The sequence below is a fragment of the Equus quagga genome, chromosome 16 (genome assembly GCF_021613505.1).
Source record: "Equus quagga isolate Etosha38 chromosome 16, UCLA_HA_Equagga_1.0, whole genome shotgun sequence".
NCBI lineage: Eukaryota > Metazoa > Chordata > Mammalia > Perissodactyla > Equidae > Equus > Equus quagga.
This window is the reverse complement of record NC_060282.1, coordinates 28,951,234-28,976,579: the sequence shown is the minus strand read 5'-3', so window position 1 is coordinate 28,976,579 and position 25,346 is coordinate 28,951,234.

Below are 25,346 nucleotides of genomic sequence, written 5' to 3'. Positions count from 1 at the left end.
TACATGCACTTTTAGAGTGTCTATTTGGGATTTTTCTTCTTTGTTGAGGTAGGCCTGAATTGCTATAAACTTCCCTCATAGAACCGCTTTTGCTGTATCCCACAGATTTTGGCATGTCGTGTTTTCATTTTCATTTGTCCCCAGGAATTTTTTTTATTTCTTCTTTGATTTCTCCATTGACCCAATCATTGTTCAGTAGCATTTTGTTCAATCTCCACATTTTTGTGACTTTTCTGGTTTTCTTTCTTTAGTTGATTTCCAGTTTCATACCTTTGTGGTCAGAAAAGATGCATAGTATTATTTCGATCTTCTTAAATTTATTGAGACTTGTTTTGTGGCCTAATATGTGATCAATCCTGGCGAATGTTCCATGGGCATTTGAAAGAATGTGTATTCTGTGGTTTTTGGATGGAATGTTCTGTATATATCTACTAAGTCCATCTGGTCTAAAGTGTCCTTTAAGGCGAATGTTTCCTTATTGATCTTCTGTTTGGATGATCTATCCATTGGAGTAAGTGAGTGTTAAAGTCCCCTACTATTATTGTGTTACTGTCTATTTCTCCTCTTATGTCTGTTAATAATTGCTTTATATATTTAGGTGCTCCTATGTTGGGTGTGTAGATATTTACAAGTGTTATATTTTCTTGTTGGATTTTTCCCTTTATCATTATGTAGTGCCTGTCTTTGTCTCTTATTACAGTTTTTGATTTAAAGTCTATTTTGTCTGATATAAGTATTGCTAGTCCCACTTTCTTTTCTTTGCCATTTGCATGGAATATCTTTTTCCATCCTTTCACTTTCAGTTTGTGAGCATCTGTAGGTCTGAAGTGTGTCTCTTGTATGCAGCATATACATGGATCTTGTTTTTTTATACAGTTGGCCACCCTATGGCATTTGATTGGAGCATTTAGTCCATTGACATTTAAAGTAGCTATTGATGAATATGTATTTATTGCCATTTTGTCACTTTTTCTTTTTTTTGGGTGTTTTAGTAGTTCTTCTCAGTTCCTTTCTTTTTCTCTTGCTCTCTTCCCTTGTGGTTTGATGGCTATCTTTAGTAATATGTTTGATTTCTTTTGTCTTACTTTTTTTCCTGCTTGTTATAGGTTTCTGGTTTGTGGTTACCATGAGGATCCTATTTAATATACTATCTATATCACAGTCTATATTGAGTTGATAGACTCTTTAGCTTGACCTCTTACTAAAAGCTCTACTTTTTCACTCCCCTCCTCCCACATTGTATGTTTTTCACATCATATATAGTCTTTTGTTTAGTGTGTCTATCCATTACCCTCTTATCATTGAAATAGGTAATTTTAGTACATTTGTCTTTTAACCTTCATATTATCTTCATAGGTAGTTGATCTGCTGCCTTTAATATACTTTTACCTTACAAGTGATTTTATTGCCTGTTTTTTCTTGTTTTTGTTGTTTTGGGGTTTTTTTTTGATAATTTTTTTCTTTTATCTCTATTTGTGGTCAATGCTTTCCCACTTAATAAGTCCCTTCAGCATTTCTTGTAGAACTGATTTCTTGGTGATAAAGTCCTTTAATTTTTGCTTGTCTGGGAAGCTCTTTATCTCTCCTTCCATTCTGAATGACAGCCTTGATGGATAGAGTATTCTTGGTTGTAGGTTTTTTCCTTTTAGCCCTTTAAATATGTCGTGCCATTCTCTTCTTGCCTGTAGGGTCTCGACTGAGAAGTCTGCTGACAGCGTGATGGGCTTCCCTTTATCTGTCACTTGTGGCCTTTCTCTTGCTGCTTTTAGGATTCTCTCTTTGTCTTTAATTTTAGACATTTTGATTATAATATGTCTTGGTGTGGGCCTCTTTGGGCTTCTCTTGTTTGGAGCTCTCTGTGCTTCCTGAACTTGGATGTCTGTTTCCTTCTTCAGGTGAGGAAAATTTTCCTCTATTATTTCGACAAATAAATTTTCTGCCCATTTGTCTCTCTCTTCTTCTTCTGGGACCCTTATAATCTGAATGTTAGCACGCTTGATATTGTCCCAGAGTTCCCTTACATTGTTCTCATTCCGTCTAATTCTTTTTTCTCTTTTCTGTTCTGCTTGGCTGATTTCCTCTAGTCTTTCTTCTAGCTCGCTGATCTGTTCTTCCGCTTCCTCTACTCTGCTATTGAGTCCCTCTAGTGAATTTCTCATTTCAAGTATTGTATTCTTCATTTCTGATTTTTTTTTTTATATCTTCCAATTCTTTGCTGATGTGCTCACTGAGTTCATCCATTCTTCGCCACATATCTGTGAGTATCCTCATTATATTTTGTTTGAATTCTTTGTCTGGGAGGTCGCTGCTTTCTGTTTCACTTAGTTCTTTTTCTGGGGTTTTGTACCATTCCCTTGCTTGGAAAGTATTCCTTTGCCTCCTCATTATGCCTCTTTCTCTGTGCTATTTTCCTTGTACTAGGTGAGTTGGCTATGTCTCCTGATCTTGGAGAAGTGGCCTTATGTATGAGATGATTATGAGGCCCAGCAGTGTGCTTCCCTCTCGTCACCAGACCTAAGAACCAGGAGTGACCCCTTTGTGGGCTACTTATGTTCTTCTGCTGTGGCAGGGTTGCTCCCACTGCAGGTACCCAGGGAGTCTGATCTTTCCTTCCCTGGCCAGCTGTTTGTAAATCCGGTTTGGAGGGGCCTCAGCACTTTTGGCTACAAAGTCTATCAGCACACTCTTATTGCAATTGTCCTCTTAATTGGGTTGGTACCCAGTGTAGCTGGTTGCCAGGCTCAAGGGCGTACAGTTGTGATAGGCCTGAGGCCAACAAGGCTGTTGTCAGTTCTCTTAGGAGTGCAGCTGAGTGGGGCTAACCCTTGGCATGGGGGCACTCAATTGTTTCAGGCTCTGGAAGGTGGGGCTGATCCTTTTTTTGTCAAACCATCTAGACCATATATACTTATTGTTATAAGTAGGATAATCTTTTCTAATCCCACATCCCTTGTCTATAAAATAAGATGATACTACATTATGTCATAGTTTGGGTGTTGTGTTTATCATAGGAAAGCCAATCGTAAACCATACACTACATTAACTGTCTTGACTATAAACGAGTAACCAGTATTGCACAGCATGTGCACTGATTTATCTACTTATTATCACTTAAAATGTATGTTGAGATGCATCTAGAACCTAAACAACAATAACTATAAAATACATTTTTAGCCAATTTTTAAAGCACTTTCATTTTTTCTATACTCTTCAACACTTAGATTCTTCTACATCATTCTTTGACTAACTAAACAACATAAATTGAGGGTATGACCTGACCTAATCTCATCAAAATGTTTTTGAAAGATATTTCCTATTTAAGATCTATGCACTTGTATTTTTCAGATGAATTTCCTTAATTGAATAAGAATATTGATAATATCATTCTTATACCTTATGTTATACAACTTATTGTCTGTTGCTCCTATTTTTATCATCTTTCTGAACTTTTCAGAGATGAAAAGATGAAGTTTTGTGTTTCTGCTCTTCTGAGAAACACTGTTGACTAAGATGTTAGTCTTATGCGTGATTCCTTTTGAGTAGTCAAACTTAGGGCAATTTTCTGCTAAATTGATTTTAGTCTATTTCTTGGTATAACACAATATTGTTGATCATGCAGTTTTCTCAATTAGACATGCTGTGCCTCTCTGTCCCACTGTTTCTCACCTCACTTGTTGTACACACTTAAAAGATAATTATTAATCAAAACATAGTCCTTCTGCTTTTCATAACAAACAAGAAATGAGTCTGGGGGGCTGTGATCTCTCTCCAACTAGAGCGGGTGAAAATGAGTATGTACCATAGCTGTAATGTATTCTACACTTAATGATCACATCTATTTCCCTTATGAAATAAAGATATAACTTATTCAAATACCATAAATTTGTTAAATGTTTCCTATTTCTGTATGTTTATAATTAACAGCACTTATGATGTGTGAGAATAAACTCATGAAAATAAATTATTAAAAACATTTTACTGTACTATTAATATAGTATATTTCTATTCTATAGCTATTGAATTAGGAAATTATAACATTAATGTAAAAGTGATTACATATATAATTTATTTTAATTTTTCTTCCCACCAATAACTGAATTATTCCTAAATATCCTACAAAAGTTTAACTGTAGTATATTTTCTTATCTATCATTAATCCATTGTTATTAATCCACTTGTTACATTAAAAAAGGATTAGTCCAATTCCAAATATCAGAAACCACAATCTGTCCTCCTCCAATCAGTCTTAAACTTAATTTGTACTAAATAGAAATAACATCCACATTTTTACATATGTCAGAAACTCTTTTCTTCTCAGATCTTGAAATAAATCTATAGCCAAATTTATTTGATTTTACCTCATGAATATTCTTTGAATCTATTCATTTTTCTCCAGCTCTACAATCAAGTCCAAGTTTCTGTCTGTTGACTGAAACATACTCCTACTTGACCTCTATATCTTTTCTTGCCCCTTCCTAAACTGTTTCTTACACTGTAGCTAAAATTAATCTTTCTGAAATGTACATCTAATCATGCAATTCCCAATACTCTTAGCCTATAAAGAACCATATCTCTTCTGGCTTCCATGGCCCTGTATGGTTGGGTCCCTTACTCTCTGTGTTCCCACAGCAGTGGCTCTCTTTCAGTTGCTAATTTCCTCCCTATCATAACACCTTTCCCCTCTGCTTAGAACACTTAGTAACCACTTATCACACATGGTAAATATACATGAAGTCTTTGATTAATATCTTCTGCCATCATCCCTACTGAACTTTAAGCTTCAGTAGGACATGGACCATGTCGATACTGCAATCACTGAGAAGTTGTATGATGTAATAAAACATTGCTGGAAACACTGGTCATATGGAAATGGAATCAAATCACCAATGAAAAAGAATTTCATCTAATTTTTTTTTCTATTAAAACTTCAAACACAAGCTTTTTAAGACATTTATCTAGATATATAGACTTAGATTTAGTTAAATTTATAAAGCAACATGCAAATCATTGAAATTTAATGCCTCGGGGCTGGCCTGGTGGCCAAGTGGTTAAGTTCACCCGCTCCGCTGTGGCGACCCAGGGTTTCATCGGTTTGGATCCTGGGAGCAGACATGGCAACACTCGTCAGGCCATGTTGAGGTGGCGTCCCACATGCCACAACTAGAAGGACCCACAACTAAAATATACAGCTGTATACTGGAGGGATTCGGGGAGAAGAAAAAAAAAAGCAGAAAAAAAAAGGTTGGCAACGGTTGTTAGCTCAGATGCCAATCTTTAAAAAAAAAAAAAAGAAATTTAATGCCTCAGATTGTACTCATGCTCTAAGGATAAAGAGGATGCAACAAAGAAATTGTAATAGTGTGGGGCTTACTCATTTTAGAGAAAATAAGGCTTAGAAATGTTCACTTCTCATAAAAGTTACATCCACATGATCAGAAATCCATATGTGTGTGCTGCATAGATTATTATTACTTCTCATAATCATGTATTTATTCATGTTAAAATAGTTTTTATTGATTATTGTCTTATCTTCTGATGAGTAGTAAATGATCATCAAAAAAATCAGACATCTATAACATTAGGTATTCATTTCTTGTTCATGTGTCTCTTTGGGCAGTTCTGCCACGTGTCTGCTCCATGTGTGGCTACCAGAAGCATGTTTTTGTAAAGGAGGCGAAGAAGTCCCAGAGGGGCCCCTCTTCTCCCTAAATGTCATATGTATACATGACATATATGAATATAGATAATATATTGGTTTCTTCTTTTAGCTTGTGATATGAGGCCTAAAATTAATATTATGTTCTGTGTTGACATCTCATAATATGGGAAGGGTCTCAAATTTGCTAACCACAAGTTTCCCATCCTTTCTGCAATCACAAATAAGATTGGCGAAGCAAACTTCTTTTTCTCAGAGGCAAAGTGCAGTGATGGCTTATTCCTGAGTAGTGGGTCTCAGCTCCCTGTCAGCTCACAGAATCATGCAAGCGAGCCAATCACATTCTCCCAAGAAAACCAAGGACACTCCCTCCTCTTGATACTACAAAGCCTGCCTTCCACAGCCCTGGTTGTTCACTCCATCCCCAAGTGCACTGCAAGTGACCCTGCATGGCATGCCGTGTCCTCTTCCACTAGACTGTGAATACAAGCATACCACATTTTACAGTATTTCACTTTATTGCATTCTGCAAATATTGAGTTTTTTACAAATTGATGGGTTGCCGCAAACTTTCTGCAAATAAACTTGTTGAGCAAGTCTAACGGCACTATTTTTCCAATAATATCTGCTCACTTTGTGTCTCTGTCATGTTTTGGCAATTCTCAAAATATTTCAAACTTTTTCATTATTATTATATTCGTTATGGTGATCTGTGATCAGTCGTCTTTAATGTTATCATTGTAATGCTTTGGGTTGCCGTGAATTATGCCCAAACAAGATTGTGAACTTAATCAATAAATGCTGTGTGTGTTCTGACTGCTCCACTAACTGGATGTTCCCCAGTCTCTCTTCTTCTCCTTAGGCCTCCCTATTCCCTGAAACACAACAATAACAAAATTAGGCCAATTTATAACCCCGCAATGGCCTCTAAGTGTTCAAGTGAAAGGAAGATTTGTACATTTCTCACTTTAAATCAAAAGCTAGAAATGATTAAGCTTAGTGAGGAAGGCACGTCTAAAACCAAGATAGGCTAAAAGTTAGGCCTCTTTTGCCAGTTAGCCAAGTTGTGAATGCAAAGAAAAAGTTCTTGAAGGTAACTAAAAGTGCTACTCCGGTGAACACGGGAAAGATAAGAGAATAAAACAGCCTTATTGCTGATATGGAGAAAGTTTTAGTGGTCTGGATAGAAGACCAACCAGCCACAACATTCCCTTAAGCCAAAGCCTAATCCAGAGCAAGGCCCTAACTCTCTTCAGTTCTATGAAGGCTGAGAGATATGAGGAAGCTATAGAAAAAAGTTTGAAGCTAGCAGATGTTGGTTCATGAGGTTTAAGGAAAGAAGCAATCTCCATAACTTCAAAGTGCGAGGGGAAGCAGCAAGCACTGATGTAGAAGCTGCAGCAAGTTATCCAGATCTAGCTAAGAGAATTAAGGAAGGTGGCTACACTGAACGGCAGATTTTCAGTGAACACAAAACAGACTTCTGTTGAAAGAAGATGCCATCTATGACTTTTATAGCTAAAGAAGAGAAGTCATTGCCTGGCTTCAAAGCTTCAAAGGACGGGCTGACTCTCTTGTTAGGGGCTAATGCAGCTGGGGACTTTAAGTTGAGGCCAATGCTCATTTACCATTCTAAAAATCGTAGGGCCCTTAAGAATTATGCTAAATCTACTCTGCCTGTGCTCTTTTAATGGAACAATAAAGCCTGTGTGACAGCACATCTGTCTACAACATGATCTACTGAATATTTTAAGCCTGCTGTTGAGACCTACTGCTCAGAAAAGAAAGATTCCTTTCAAAATATTACCACTCATTGACAACGCACATGGTCACCCACGAGCTCTGATGGAGATTTACAATAAGATTAATGTTGGTTTCATGCCTGCTAACACAACATCCATTCTGCAGCCCATGGATCAAGGAGTAATTTTAACTTTCAAGTCTTATTATTTAAGAAATATATTTCATAAGGCTATAGCTGCCATAGATAGTGATTCCTCAAATGGGTCAGGGCAAAGTAAATTGAAAACTTTCTGGAAAGAATTCACCATTCTAGATTAAGAACATTTGCGATTCACAGGAAGAGGTCAAAATATCAACTTAACAGGAGTTTTGAAGATATAACCAATATATCCAACTCTCATGGATGACTTTGAGGGGTTCAAGACTTCAGTGGAGGAAGTAAGCACAAATCTGGTGAAAACAGCAAGGGGACTAGAATTAGAGAAGAGCCTGAAGATGTGACTGAATTGCTGCATCTCATGGTAAAACCTTAACAGATGAAGTGTTGCTTCTTATACATAAGCAAAGAAAGTGGTTTCTTGAGAAGGAAACTACTCCTGGTGAAGATGCTGTGAAGATTGTTGAAATGACAACAAAGGATTCAGAATATTACATAAGCTTAGTTGATAAAGCAGTGACAGGGTTTGAGAAGATTGACTCCAATTTTGAAAGAAGATCTGAGATAAAATGCTATCAAACAGCATCACATGCTACACAGAAATCATTCATGAAAGGAATAATCAATTAATTTGACAAATTTTGTTATGTTATTTTAAGAAATTGCCACAGCCATCCCAACATTCAGCAACCACCACCCTGATCAATCAGCAGCCGTCAACGTCAAGGCAAGACCCTCCACCAGCCAAAAAATTATGATTTGCTAAAGGCTCAGATGATGGTTAGCATGTTTTAGCAATAAAATAATTTTTAATTAGGCGTGTACATTGTCTAGACATAACGCTATTGCACACTTAATAGACTACAGTATATTGTAAACATGACTTTTATATGCACTGGGAAACAAAAACTTTCATATGACTTGCTTTGTCATGATATTCACTTTTTTGTGGCGGTCTGGAACCAAACCTGCAATGACTCCAGAGTATGCTTGCATATGTGACTAATAGATTTCTGTTAATTTCCTCTGATCAGGGTCAAGTGTCACGTGTTTCATCATCTCTATATTTCTAGGGCCGGAATTCTTTCCTTACCAATGTAGTGAATAGCAAGAGATTAAAATAGAACATATTACTTATAGGTTTATAAAAGCATGAAATTAACTGTTGCATATTATGCATTCAGGTTCTTTCCTAGATTTTGTTCCAACATGCATTCAATGCAAGTGTACATAAATAACATTAACATGAGTTAAGTAACAGAGAGAAACACATATGTAGATTTGCAATATTAGTCACTGCATTTTAAAAATAATAATATACCTCAGTATTGTTTGTTATCATACCTCCTCCTTAAATTCTCCCACCTGCCCTAGTTCTTTTCTCAGGGTAATGAGTCTATACTTTTTCTTGTGATAAAATCATTAAAAGTTAATGGAATTTTTAAAGTATACTGCAAAAATGACTTTAAGTCAATATATCTAAGAATTATGTTTTTGCTATCTTAACCATAAATTTGGAAAGAGTACAAATTGGTTACTATCTCACAATCTTGTTTTACTGCATTGTTTTGTCATTAATAATTGTTTTTAATAAAACTTACTTGAGTTTAATAAAATTTACTGGACAATGAGGAACCACTTAAAGCTCTGCCTTGTATATTATTATTTAGCTGGTAACTTAAACAGTGTTTGATGTGCTATAATGCACTGTAGAGGTTGTCTAGAGCTCTTATAAATAGTAATGTACAAATATGAGTTATCACTTTTATGTAATACTTTAAGTTTAGTTTTATCTATTATCAGCATTTATAAACAAGTGAGGAAAAAACTGGTGTTTTTTGTTTGTTATGCTTATACAAGTTTCACTGTTGAAAAGTTGAGATTTTATAAACTTGTCCAAAAGTTGTTCTATCTGTAAATCTTGTACGTGTAACAATTATTTCACAAAAGTGCATATGTACTGAGCTCTCCTGACCTCCAGACTTCTGTATCAGTATCGTCATCTAAATGCTCACTAGTGACATCACTTTGGTCTAAAGCACCATTATCTCTTTCCTGTATCATTCCAGTAAACTCCTAACTGATCTCTCTACCTCTCCTCCATACTCCCTAGAGTCTATTCTTCGTCTTGCTGCTGTATTAATTTTCTTTTGAAGTGCAAATCCTATTATGGCACTCCGGTGTTCAAAATTCTCCAGTAGTTTCCTACCTCAGAGAGAAAGCCATAGTGCTTATACATGTGGTTTTCAAACTTGACTCTGAATTCTAGTCACCTACACTGCTTTTGAAAATTGACCATGGCTGGACCTTAGCCTAGATCAACTGAGTCAGAATTTCTGGAGTTGGTGACCAGGAAAGAGCGTTTTTTAAAAGTCCGCCCTTCCCCACCGTGATCTGGATGGTCAGCTACAGTTGAGAACCACAGACAATTATGGTCTAGCTCTTACTTCTCTCTGACTTTACCTACCACATTCTTTCTTGTTCACTCCACTCTAGCCATAAAGGCCCCTGGCTAGTTCTCAAACTACTACTGCCATAAGAGTCCAGAGAAATAACTTCCTTCCTTGAGATTAATATTTTAAATGGTTCCAGTCTGGCCTTCCTCTGGAGGTGCTCTTCCCCCAAAGTGGGAGTCTGTGGAGAGACAGAATGTTTCAACACATATAATCACTCTAGATCACTCTGTGTGCACCTGGAATCCCACAGTTACCTAACAAAAAGGCCCTAATCCCAGCTCCAGGGCCTGCATCGGCCTTTTCCCTAGATGAACCTCTCAAGGATAGTCTATGCCACAGGCGTGATCACCTATAAGCCTGAAGAGTGCTCTTGGGGAAGTGGAAAGAGCTTGGATGTGCAAGCTGGATATCCACAAGCTAGCATGGCCCTTTGTGCTGTGCTACAAAAATGCTAAAGTAGGAAAAGAATGGAGATGGCCATCAGACTCGTGTCCCACATTTTGTGCTTGCTCTTTCCACAGTGTTATATGTTCCCGTGTGGACATTTGGAATCCCAAAGTTCTGCATAATTATGAAGGTTATTTGAAGAGATTTTAGGGTTTTTAAGCTTGATTTATAGCTTTAAATACTTAAACATATGGTTCGGGAACTTCTATTTGTATTTTTGTCCATGGTCTTGCAAATGTTAAGGATGGAAGTCGCAAAAATACCCACTATGCTCTTTCCTTGAGGAATTTGCACGTTCTGTTCACTCTTTTTTGAATCCTATTTCCCAGAATTCTTCATGGCTCCTTCTGTCACTTCAAGTCTCTGTTTACATATTATTTTGTCTATGTGGTCTTTTCTAATACTCATGTATTAAATAGCAATCCTCCTCCTCTCCCAACCCTAGAATTTCCTATGCTCTGGGGCTTGTAGCATGTTTATTCTAAAATTTTGTTAAAATCTGATTTTTGTTCTTAAATTTTTCTCTTAATGTATGGCTGGATTTTTGTTTTCTCAATAGTGTTTATTGAAGAGAAAAATATTTTATTTTGATGAAGTCCACTTTATTACTTTTTTGTTTTACAGTGTGCACTTTTGTATTGAAAAGATAATCCATTATGAATTGAATTATCTTGACCCGTTTGTTAAAAATCAGTTGACCATATCTGTGTGGGTCTATTTATGGGCTCTCTATTGTGTTCCACTGATCAATTTGTCTATCTTTACGAAAAATACCTCACTGTTACTGTGATTTTATAATTAGTCTTAGATTCAGGTAAGACAGAGGATTGTATCCAGAATATATGAAGAACTCTTACAACTTAATAATAAGAAAGAGAATAAATCAATTTAAAAAATGGACGTAAGATTTGAACACACTTCACTCAAGGAAATATACTGATGGTAATTAAACATATAAAAAGATTATTAGTCATTAAGGAAATAAATATTAAAACTACCCTGAGATGTCATTACACACTTACTGGAATGGCTAAAATTAAAAAGACTCACCATATCACGTATTGATGAGGATGTGGAACTATTGGAACTTTTCTACACTGCTGGTCAGAATGTGAAATGATACAACTACTTTGGAAAAAACAACTTAATTTTAATTAAAAATGTTAAAAATACAGCTACCAAATTATCCAGCCATTCTACTCCAAGGTATTTACCCAAGAGAAATGAAAGCATACATCTATCGATACTTGAGAGCTTGAATGTTCATAGCAGCTTTATTTGTAATAGACAAAACCTGGGTGAAAAGTATCTAAATGTCAATGAACTTTTAAATAAATAAATGAAGTTTTGTATATCTGTGCAATGGAATAACTCTCATCAATAAAAAACAAACTATTGAGACACTAAGCAATATGGATGGATCTCAAAATAATTGTGCTGATAGAAATAAGCCAGACAAAAATGAGTAGATGCAGTATGATTCTATTTGTGTAAAACTCTAGAAACTGTGAACTATTCTACAGTAACAGAAAGCACATCAGTGATTGTTTAAGGATGGGAGAAAGGGATTAAAAGGGGGCAGGAGGAAAGTTTGGGGGATGATGTATATGGTCACTATCTTGATTGTGATGATTTTATTTTATAGCTATATACATATGTCAAAACTTTTCAAATTGTACAGATTAATAATCTGTATCATGTATCAATTATGTATCAATAAACCTGTAAAACAGAACAAAAATCAAATGCATTATATATTTGCTAGCTTATTATTTTATTGCCTGACTCTCATACTATAATGAAAGCTCCACGAGGATAGAAGTCTCGTCTTATTTGTTCAATTTTATATACTAGGTATATAGTGGCTGTTCAATACATACTTTTTCAGTGATGTGTCTCACTATGCCATATCAGGGATGATGGATCATTGCAGGATTTCAATATTTTATATTCACTAATATAGTTTTAGGGATCAAGACAGATCTAACTCTAGCTGAGAATTGGGAGACACAGCCAGAAACATTACTGCATCCAGGACCTTGATCTTGTTTCCTCTATTGGCAATCAATCTGGCATATTCTTACCCGGTCTTCAAAACCAGCTCAATTATCACTTCCCTTTAGCTGATACTCCAGCCTCCTCCAACCCCACCCACAATGGAATTAGTAAATTTGGTTGCTCATATGTCTTCCCATACCATTGTATATGTATGTGGGGTGTGTTTGCCCTCAAGTGTGTTTATGAACGTGTGTATATGCACTTATAAAATAATGCCTATAATCATATAGAATTAATCATACAATGTGATGAAAAATATTTACGTATGCCAATTTATAAATGTTTAAAAAATTTATATATACAAACACATATATGTCCATGTTATTGTATGATTATTACTTTTATGTTTGTCTTCCATGCTTTATTCAGATTTTATTAAAAAAAGAATCATGTCCTATTCATTTTTAATTCTTCCAAAACTAGAAAACAATCCAGAATATAAGTAATCAATAAAAAATATTGAATTCAATTAATTTAACAATTACTTTAAATGATGATTAACTCATCATCATTGTGTCAGTTGTGTTTTATTTGGAGAAACAAAATCAATGAGCGATATAAGTATAACATGTTTTTATATTATAGATTAATAGATTAATATTATAGATTATATATTAATTATGTTATGTCACATACTTTATAATATAATTTAATATGTTATATATAACATACACAATATACTTGTAATTTGTATATGATTATCACAGGAATTAAACCTTATGGGATGATGGGTGCTGATGAAGCAGTCTACAAACATCTGTAGCCCATTCATCTGCTAGCTCTAAAATATCACAGTGTCCACAGTTTGGAAAGAAAATGGACATGACATGAAGTAGAGGAGAGAAACGGCAAATCAGAACATGCAAGAATTAGCTGGAACTCGTGAGGTAAAACTGGCTTCCAAGCCTACAATGTTGATGATTTAGGTGACCTGCAAAAATGCTGATGCACTTGACCATGAAACTTTATACAAACCATCTGCAGGATTTGGAGAAGCTGAAAGAGGATATTGAACAGTAGGCAAATGAGCGGAAATTTAGCTGCTTTCCCAGGCCTACAAACCATGTCACCAGAGGCAATCTCCATGAGGTACATAAGCGGCAACAGCACCTAACCCTACTTGCTGAGCATTAACGTGGCTTTTGCTTCACTTTGCCTTCCAAATCTGCTAATTTCTCTGGGTTAGGCCACTTTACCCAAGAACCACGCAAGGAAGGGAATTCAGAAGGGAGATAGAGTTCTAAGTTAAGCTAAATCACACAATTTAAAGCCCCCACAATCAACTTCTTGTGACCTTGGCATATATATGACTATTTTAAACTATAAAGAACTTCTAAATAAAGGTAAGAAAAATGATGCTTCACCTATAATGATGCAGCCATGTGTCATAACAACCGAAAAGACAGTAAGCTTATCTTCAAAAGAGGATACAAAATCACTTTGACCATCTTGGCGAAAAATATATCCCTCTTCTAGCTGAATCACGTTCCCCCTTGATTTCTTTTAACTCAATGTTTTCACTCAAACATTGAGATATGAAATCAGCTTATATTAACACTTCTTATGTTTGATGGGATGAGAATGAGAGATGGGAAGAAATAAATGTTTTATATATACCCATATATGTCCATATCAATATAAGGAAGAAATATAAATAGCTATTAAAGTCTTCATTTCTGCAACTGTTCATGTGATTATAGTTAGTATTATTATTATCTTCTTCTCCTGCCCATTCTTGACCCTCTTCCCTTAGTTAACACCTTACCTAGTTGTGTTTTCCTGTCTGGTGAGCAGATCTAAACTTCATTCCTGAAGCTTCTGGACCATTAACAGTCCTACTGAATTTGGGTTGTTATAGTTTTAAAATGACTTTAAGTACAGGATATAGGAATACTAAAAGGCACTTCAGGGAATCTCCTACATTCCAAACATAATCTTCCTGACCCCATTGTGATGTAGCAACCTAATTTCCCAAGATAGTAGAGTAACCCTCATCCTAATCATCTCACCCAGTAGAGTTACCTCCTTCTTTTATTCTATTTATTTCTTTATTTTTAAAGACTTTATTTTTTTCCTTTTTCTCCCCAAAACCCCCTGGTACATAGCTGTATATTCTTAGTTGTGGGTCCTTCTAGTTGTGGCATGTGGGACGCCACCTCAGCATGGCTTGATAAGTGGTGCCATGTCCCTGCCCAGGATTCAAACTGACAAAACACTGGGTCACCGGCAGTGGAGCATGTGAATTTAACCACTCAGCCACGGGGCTGGCCCCACCTTCTTTTATTTTTGATTCACTGGCATTAAAAGCTCAAAGTGGCCAGGTGGCAAACTCAAATTCCAATATATTGGAACCATTATTGAGTCCTCCAGTAAAAGTATTCTACGGGAACTAATACCTGTATGCTGCAGAGCCCAAAGTCCTGGGTACTTGAGGGTGGAAAGCAAAACTTCACCAGTGTATCACCAGGGGTAATAGGAATGACTCTCATTTCCACCCTTGATAAAAAAAGTTAGATCAGTAAGCCCAAATGAAGTACTTGCTGCCTACTAAATTCAAAACTCTCAATAAACATCATGCCTCTCTCTTAGTAGTAGGTGGGCCATGTGCAGCAATTTATTTTTGTTTTGGAAATGACATCTCAAGTTACTCCAAACCACTAAACCCCTAGAAAGCAAGACCAAACAGATAGCATGTCTTTTGCAGCTTTAATGTAATTCTCGACACCAAACACTTCTTTTAAGGCAGTTAAGCAGTAGCTCATATAGACTTGTATATTTTAAGTGCATCCACCATAACTTAAAGAATACTTCATACTCACAAAATATGTGAGGAAATTATGAAATATTCTGAAATTCTGATGAAATAACCATAAAGTAATTTTATAATTATTCAAAAACTATTCCCTAAATGGTTCTCAGTGAAGTGTCATGATCTACTTAAGAAATGAATATAATCTCCACTTGTCATTTTAACAATTCACAGAACACGTTTTCTTCAGTTCTTTCACTTATAGATTGACTACCAGGTGCTTGTTACACTGTGTAGAGTTTACAGTAGCAATCAAGACAGGCAACTTCCTGATTGTAAAGTAACTTTATTCTGAAGGTAAGGGGGGATAGGGAAAAATCAGCAACAAACAAGTAAAAGTACTTCAGAAAATTTCAAATAAAATGCTACCAAGAAAAGAAAACAGGATAGTGTGAGAGAGTGAATCTGCAAAGGCAGGCACTTTGGATAGATAGGATTATCAGGGGCTTCTTTGAGGATGTGGTATTTGAACTGGAAAATAAATGACAAGAATGAGACCATTAGAGGAAGATCTGAGATAAGAGGCTCCAGTAAAATACTAGAGGAAGACAAGCTTGGTATGTTGAAGGACAAAGAAACCAGTGTGGATGGAGCATAATGAGAAAGAGAAAAGTGATGCTGCATGAGGTCAGAGAAGTAAACTGGACCCAGAATATGATGGCTTTATAGACCCTGATGGATAATCAACATTTATTATCTAAATTTGATAGGGAGATGTTAGTTGTTTTAAGCATGGGATTAGCATAATATAATTTACATTAAAACATTCTCTCTTCTAGGAGAATGGAGCAGAAAGCTTGTTCAAAGAAATAATAGCTGAGAACTTCTCAAACCTAGGGAGAGAGCTGGAAATCCATGTGACAGAAGCTAATAGATCTCCAAACTTTATCAATGTAAAAAGACCAACCCCAGTGCATATAGTAGTGAAGCTTTCAAAAGTCAACGACAAAGAGAAAATATTAACGGTAGCAAGGCAGAAGGAAATAACCTACAAAGGAACTCCTATCAGCCTGTCAGCAGATTTCTCAGCAGATAACTTACAGGCTTGGAGAGAGTAGAATGATATATTCAAAACTCTGAAAGACAAAATCTGGCAGCCAAGAATACCCTATCCAGTGAAAATATCCTTCAAATATGATGGAGAAATAAAAACTTACCCAGATAAACAAAAGTTAAGGGAGTTCATTACCACAAGACTCCCCCTACAAGAAATGCTCAGGAAGGCCCTCATACCTTAAAAAAAAAGGCAAGGGGTTACAAAACCCTGAGCAGGAAGATAAGTAGAAAGACAACATCAGAAAATTGCAGCTCTCTGTCAGAACAGGTTAGAAAATGCTTAAGGATAACATTAAAGAAAACGGGAAGGGAAACACCAAGAATAAATATAATCTTTTCATTTAAACCACAAACTCATAACACAAGAAGAAGAAAATATGTGACAATAACAACCTAGAAGGGGAAGAGGTAAGGGATGGAACTGGTTTAGTCTATGGAAATAACAGGCTATCAGAAAATGGACTATCTCATCTATGAGATGTTTTATACAAGCCACATAGTAACCACTAAACAAATAATTAGAACAGAGACACAAATTACAAATAAGAAGAAAATCAACATAGAAAACTACCTAACTGAATTGGTAGTCTGAAATTCATGGGACGAGAAACAAAGGAAATGCAGGAAAACCAGAAAACGAGCAATAAAATGGCAGCATTAGGCTCCCACATTTCAATAATCACTCTAAATGTAAATGGATTGAATTCTGCAATGAAAAGACACAGAGTGGCAGGATGGATTAAAGAACAAGACCCCACAATATGCTGCCTCCAGGAAATACACCTCAGCCCCAAAGACAAACACAGACTCAGAGAGAAGGGATGGAAGATGATACTCCAAGATAATAGTGAATATAAGAAAGTAGGTGTCTCCAAACTTATATCAGACAAAATAGACTTCAAGGACAAATAGGTAAAGAGACACAAAGAAGGGCAGTTTATAATGATAAAAGGGACACTCCACCAAGAAGACATAACACATAAATATATAGGCACCCAACACAGGAACACCAAAGTACACAAAGCAACTATCAACAAAACTAAAAGAAGATATCAACAATAATGCAATAATAGTAGGGACCTCAACACCCCACTGACACCAATGGATAGATCATTCAGACAGAAATTCAACAAGGAAATTGTAGAATTAAATGAAAAACTAGACCAGGTGGGCTTCATAGGTATATATAGAAGATGCCATCCAAAAACAGAAGAATACACATTCTTCTCAAGTGCACATGCAACATTCTCAAGGATAGACCATAGATTTTGAAACAAAGCAAGTCTCAACAAATTTAAGAGGATTGAAATAACATCAAGCATCTTTTCTGACCATAATGCTATGAAACTAGAAATCAACTACAAGCACAAGGCTGGGAAAGGGGCAAAGATGTGGAGAGTAAACAACATGCTACTGAACAACCAATGGATCATTGAAGAAATCAAAGGAGAAATCAAATATTATCTGGAGACAAATGAAAATGAAAACAAACCATAAAAACTCATTTGGGATTCGGCAAAAGAAGTCCTAAGAGGGAGATTCATCGCAATACAGGCTTACCTCAATAAACAAGAAAAATTTGAAAAAAGCAATTTCAAACTACACCTAACAGAGTTATATAAAGGAGAACAAACAAATCAGAGGTCAGTATAAGGAAGGAAATAATAAAAATTAGAGCAGAAATAAATGAAATTAAAAAAAGACAGTAGAAAGTATCAATGAAACAAAGAGCTGGTTCTTCAAGAAAATAAGAAAAGTTGACAAACCCTTAGCCAGGCTCACTAAGAAAAAAAGAGAGAAGACTCAAATAAGTAAAATCAGAAAAGAAAGAGGAGAAGTCACAATGGATACCACAGAAATACAAAATATTATAAGAGAATACTATGAAAAAGTATATGCCAACAAATTGCACAACTTAGAAGAAATGGATAAATTCTTAGACTCTTACAACGTCCCAAAACTGAATCCAGAAGAAATAGAGAATCTGAATAGACCAATCACAAGTAAAGAGATTGAAACAGCAATCAAAAACCTCCCCAAAAATAGAAGTCCAGGACCAGATGGTTTCTCTGGAGAATTCTACCAAATATTCAAAGATTTAATACCTATCCATCAACCTATTTCAGAAATGAGGAAGATGGGGCACTTCCTAACACATTCTATGAGGCCAACATTACCCTGATCCAAAAACCAGACAAGGACAACACAAAGAAGGAAAATTACAGACCAATATCACAGATGATCATAGACGCAAAAATCCTCAACAAAATGTTGGCAAACTGAATACAGCAATACATTAAAAAGACCATACACCATGATCAAGTAGGATTTATACCAGGGATGCAGAGATGGCTCAACATGCACAAGTCTATCAAGGGGATACACAATATTAACAAAATGAGGAATAAAAACCACACGATTATCTCAATAGACTCAGAAAAAGCATTTGACAAGATCTAACATCCATTTACGATAAAAACTTACAACAAAATGGATATAGAAGGAAACTACCTCAACATAATAAAGGCCATATATGACAAACCCACAGCCAACATAATACTCAATGGGGAAAAACTGAAAGCCATCCCTCTGAGAACAGGAAAAAGACAAGGATGCCCACTATCACCACTCTTATTCAACATAGTACTGAAGGTTTTGGCCGGAGCAATTAGGCAGGCAAAAGAAAGAAAATAAATCCAAATAGGCAATGAAGAATTGAAACTCTCACTGTTTGCAGATGCCATGATCTTTAATGTATAGGAAATCCTAAAAAAACCCATCATAAAGCTAATAGAAGTAATCAACAATTACAGAAAGTTACAGGGTACAAAATCAACTTACATAAATCAGTAGCCTTTCTATACTCTTATGATGAACTAACAGAAAGGGAACTCAAGAACACAACCCCATTCACAATTGCAATAAAAAGAATCAAATATCTTGGAATAAATTTAACCATGGAAGTGAAAGACCTGTACAATGAAAACAACAAGACTTTCCTGAAAGAGATTGATGATGAGATAAAGAGATGGAAACACATTCCATGCAGATGGATTAGAAGAATCAACATAGCTAAAATGTCCATACTACCTAAAGCAATCTACAGATTCAATGCAATCCCAATCAGAATCCCATGACATTCTTCACAGAAATAGAACAAAGAATCCTAAAATTCATATGGGGAAGCAAAAGACCCTGAATTGCTAAAGCATTTCTGAGAAAAAAGAACAAAGCTCTAGGCATCACAATTCCTGATTTCAAAATATACTACAAATCTATTGTAATCAAAACATGGCATTTGTACAAAAACAGGCACACAGATAAATGGAACAGAATTGAAAGCCCAGAAATAAAACCACATATCTATGCACAGCTTATCTTCAACAAAGGAGCCGAGGGTATACAATGGAGAAAAGAAAGTCTCTTCAACAAGTGGTGTTGGTGAAACTGGACAGCCACATGTAAAAGAATGAAAATAGACCATTCTTTTATGCCATTCACAAAAATAAACTCAAAATGGAACAAAGACTTAAAGGTAAGTCCTGAAATGATAAGACTTCTGGAAGAAAACATAGGCAGTACACTCTTTGACATCAGTCTTAAAAGGATGTTTTCAGACACCATGTCTTCTCAGACAAGAGAAATGATAGAAAGAATAAACAAATGGGACTTAATCAGACTAAAGAGCTTCTATAAGGCAAGGGAAAACAGGATTGAAACAAAAACACAACCCACCAACCGGGAAAAAATATTTGCAAATCATGTATACAACAAAGGGTTGATCTCCATAATATATAAAGAACTCACACAACTCAACAACAAAAAATCAAACAACCTGATCAAAAAATGGACAGGAGCTATGAACAGACATTTCTCCAAAGAAGATATACAGATGACCAATAGGCACATGAAAAGATGCTCATCATCACTGATCATCAAGGAAATGCAAATCAAAACTACACTAAGATATTACCTTACACAGATTAGAATGGCTAAAATAACTAAAACAGAAAATAAAAAGTGATGGAGAGGTTCTGGAGAAAAAGGAATCTTCATACACTCTAGTGGAATGCAAACTGGTGCAGCCACTATGGAAAACAGTATGGAGAGGTCTCAAAAAATTAGAAATAGAAATACCATATGACCCAGCCATCCCACTACTGGGCATCTAGCCAAAGAACTTGAAATTAACACTTCAAAGAGACCCACGCACCCCTATGTTCATTGCAGCATTACACACAATAGCCAAGACATGGAAGCAACCTAAGCACCCATTGACTGATGATTGGATAAATAAGATATGGCATATATATATATATATATATATATATATATATACACACACACACACACACACACATACACACACAATGGAATAGTACTCAGCCATAAAAAAGGATAAAATCGTCTCATTCAAAACAACATGGATGCACCTTGAGGGTAATATGTTAAGAAAAATAAGCCAGATAGAGAAAGACAACCTCTATATGACTCCACTCATATGTGGAAGATGAACAAACATGTGGACAAATAGAACAGATTAGTGGTTACCAGGGGAAGGGGGGGTGGGGGTGGGCACAAAGCGTGAAGTGGTGCACCTATAATATGAGTGACAGATAGTAGTGTACTACTGAAATTTCACAAGATTGTACACTATCATAACCTCAATAAAATAAAATGGAATAAAAAATTCTCTCTTCTGTGACTAGAATTGACTCTCTAAGAATCATCAAGTGTAGAGACAGAGAGACTGGTCAAGAGAACACAGTAGTAGCTGAGGTAGGAAGTGATATGACTGTAACAAGATTTTATTCTTTGAGAAGGAAAGAACAGGCTACATTTTCTACATTGGAAGTAGAAAAAATAGGGTGGATTAATGCATTGAATTAGAGGTACGTGAGAGGAAACCAAATCAAGAACCTCTCCTTGGTTTTTGATCACGAGCAACTGCATGAAGTGTTCTACCAGTTACTGAGATTAAAAGCCTGTATTAGGAGTGGTTTTGACAGGAGTTAAAGGGGTTGGAAGTCATGAGTTATGTTTTGGAAATATTAAATGTGAGATTACTATATAACATCCAAGTGAAGATATTGATTAGTTTGAACAACATGGAATTGTCTTTTTTTCCGTAAGCTAAAAACAGTCAAATGTCATCAATCTCATGTGGTTCCATCACCTAACAGTACGTAACTGTGTATATGAGTCTGGAGTTCAAACAAAAGTTCAGATTTAGAGAGAGATTTGAGAAGCATCAGCATATTGATTTTACTGATAGCCATGAAAATAGATGACCTCATATAAGAACAAAGCTTAAATAAAAAATGAGCCCATAGGCGAGTTAGGAGCACAAAAATATTTATAGATGAAGAATACGTGAGAAGGTGCTGTCCTGGTGGCACAGTGGTTAAGTTTGTGTGCTCTGCTTTGGCAGCCTGGGGTTTACTGGTTCCGATCCTGAGCGTGGACCTACACACTGCTCCTCAAGCCATGCTGAGGCAGTGTCCCACATAGAAGAACTAGAATGACATACGACTAGGATATACAACCATGTTCTGGGGCTTTAGGGAAAAAAAGGGGGAAGATTGGCAACAGTTGTTAGCTCAGGGCAAATCATCCTCACCAAAACAAAAAAAAAGGTGTACCTTAAAAAGAAAGAATACATGGGAAGTACAGGAAACCTCAGAAAAAGTAGCTGAAATGAGGGAAATTTTTGTATATCGTTCAACAAAATAGCAAAACATTTTTTCGAGTCTGATCTTTTGGCATTGTTATTTTCCATTTCCTGTCACATTAGTAAGATAAATACAATTTTCTGAGCCCCTGTGGGTCTGAAAAGTTGGCTCTTGATCTAACAAAAAACCTTAGTAAGTCTTTTCCAATTTTCACTGCCCTAGGATTTATCTACCAGCAATATTCAATATTTTATATGCCGCTCCAACTTCCACCAACTATTCCATGAAGTATTGACAGTTTAGGGTAGACTCGAAAGAAATACACAATCCTAATATCTTCCTACATTATATCATGCAATGAATTTGATATAGAGTTTCCAAACCCACATTCACTTGGTAAATGGTACAATTTAAACTGAGCATTTCAGCTTTCTGTTTGCTTCAATAGATTAACTTTTTCATCTTTATATTCCATCTGGGGCAAGTGTATACTTCTTATCCATACTTAGGCAGCATCTCTCAAATTTCTTGCATTGGTTGCAAAAACAGAAATGTAACATGGGAATGGGAATAATTTATTGAGATGACATAAAATTGTTTCTAGGATGAATCTGAATAACTAGACTGAAAAAATGAGCAGGAACAAAGTAACTGGTTAGCTGACCACAGGCCACTGAAATGGACTAGATAGGAAACTCGATCCTGCTAACTCTTATATATGTCACCATTGAAACCTTGACTCTGTCAACTTGAGTAGCCTCTAACTTTTCTTGAAATTTGTGATTGTATCTTAATACTCAGTGCCTGGGGAAGGAAGATATGATTTGTCAACTCAAGCTCACATGTCTATGACCTATTAGAGTGTGAGTGTAGGATGGGGCTTTGCCTCCCACCGGAGACACCATCGAGCTGGGGATTTCCTCTAAATTTAAGAGGTATTTAAATGCTAGATAATCAAGTGGCAAATATTTGTTATTATCAGACTATATTTTCCCAAAATATACATATATTTCTCTTTTTCTGCTTGGAAAAAAATGGATTCCACTGGACAGAATGCAAATATTTCTTATACCAATGAAACAAATTCCACTTCCAAAGGAAAATGGCCTAAAATTTCATCAATTTTTGCATCCAATTCTAAGTCTACACTCTCTAGGAAATCCTTATTCTTTTCTATGGAAAGAAGTTTGCTACAATATAGAAATAAATACAAAAACTAACAAGAAATTAAACATGGATAAAGGCTATAGTCCTTCGTGTTTAAAACAACATCTGGCGGTAGAACATATTTACAAATTAGCTCCTTCACTATCCATTTCAAATACTCTGGCTTTGAGGCAGCATCTCAACTTGTCAGGGGTCTCTACTCAACGGTATGATCCAAACCTTTATTAAAGAGAGATCTGTGACTTTGGTGATGCAGTCTGTATAGATTGCAATAACATTTAGTACTCCCTGTAGTTAATGAAGTCAAATTAAATCTCCCTCAAATTAATTATTCTAGCCAAAGTTAACACTCATTTTTGCCTGTTGACCTAATTGTATGAGAAGATGCATTGACCAAGAGGCAATCTCAGCTTCTAAATCAATGCAATGACAATCAATCAATGCAATTCAATGATCATTTTTGAAGACAGTTCTTGGAACCCAAACTTCCAGGTGAGCAGAGCTGAGAATCATGGGAGTAAGAATACACTTTTCCCCAGGTACATATTTAGGTATAATTCGACTTCCATCCTTTGTTTCCTAGTGTATTCTACTTATGAGAGGAAATTTTCCAAATATTGATTGTTAATTTGAAATACATTTTACAGCCTGCAGAAGAACATCATAAACTGTAAAGTTTTTCCCGATATGTGGCTCCATACTGAATCTTCAAAAGTCCAAATGTGTCTATAAAGTCATTCAGTTCTCTATAATAGGTTATATGAGAGAAGTAAACGTCATGGACACCAGTTGATACTTCTTTTGCCATAAAGGTAATTATTTGGTCAGATACACATTTGAGATAAAATTAAAAAAGGTATAGTGCTGGGCCAGCCCTAGTGGTCTAGTGGTTAAGTTCGGCATACTCTGCTTTGGCGGCCCGGGTTCAGTTCCTGGATGTGGACCTACGCCACTCGTCTGTCAGTGGCCATGATGTGACATACAAAAAGAGGAAGATTAGCAACAGATGTTAACTCCAGGAAAATCTTCCTTAACAACAACAATAAAAAGGCGTATTGTATTCATATGCTTACAGTTAGTGGTGCTAGATGAAAAATTGTGGGTAAGAAAGCAAATATAGAATTTAATATTCAAAGATTAGAATGAGAATACTTAATTGGAGAGTTCTAAATCTGGGGTCTGTGCTCCAGGTATAGTAGAATGAGATATAAGAAATAAAATATGGAGAACATTTTATTGTACTGAGTAGTGCTTTGTAGTCTCCCTGGTTGCTTTGGACCAGAGATAGAACAGAGGCTCTGGAAATAACAGAAAGGTGACCAAAAGGAGGGATTGTAGAGTAACAAATGCTATGCTTATTTTTAAAAATGGCTTTCGGCTGACATTTTAGCCCATAGCCCTGATGGGCTAATTGGAAGGCACTTTTAGGAAATTTTTCTCAATTATCAAATAATATATGCTTATCCTGACCAGCTATGTGGTCGTGTACTTCTGAGATAACTTCCAGTGACCCCCACCCCCACCTCCTGGTATTCATACCACTGTGTATTCCACTCCCAGCTTGTACTAGGATTGATCTGTGTAACCAGTAGAATATGACAGATTGAGAGCAGGTTAATTCTGAGGTTAGTTTATGGAAGATATTGTGGTTTCCATCTCTCTGATTTGCATCATTCGCTTGGGGAGAAGCCAGCTGCTGTGTAGCACAGCTGCCATGTACCACAGCTCTACCACAGAATTCAGCCACTGATCAAGTGGGTGACCTATCATGGAAGCAGATCCTCCAGGTCCTGTCAAACTTTCACATGACTGCAGTCCTGGCTAACAGCTTTACTAAAACCTTACACAAGACCTTGAACCAGGATCAGCTGTTCAAACCACTACTAGATTCCTGATCTCAAAAACTACGTGAGATAATAATCTTCATTGTTTTAAAGTGCTTGAATTTGGGGGCAATGTTACACAGCAGCAGAAAATTAATTAAATCTGTTTGACAGATTGTCTTGAAAACTTTTTAGAGTTATGTGGATAAGTATAGCTAAGGGCCCATAGTCCTGCTTGATTTTTGACTGTGGCCTTAGAGTCCTTGTGACATTAGGCTTAGTAAAGGTAATTATTAGCAACA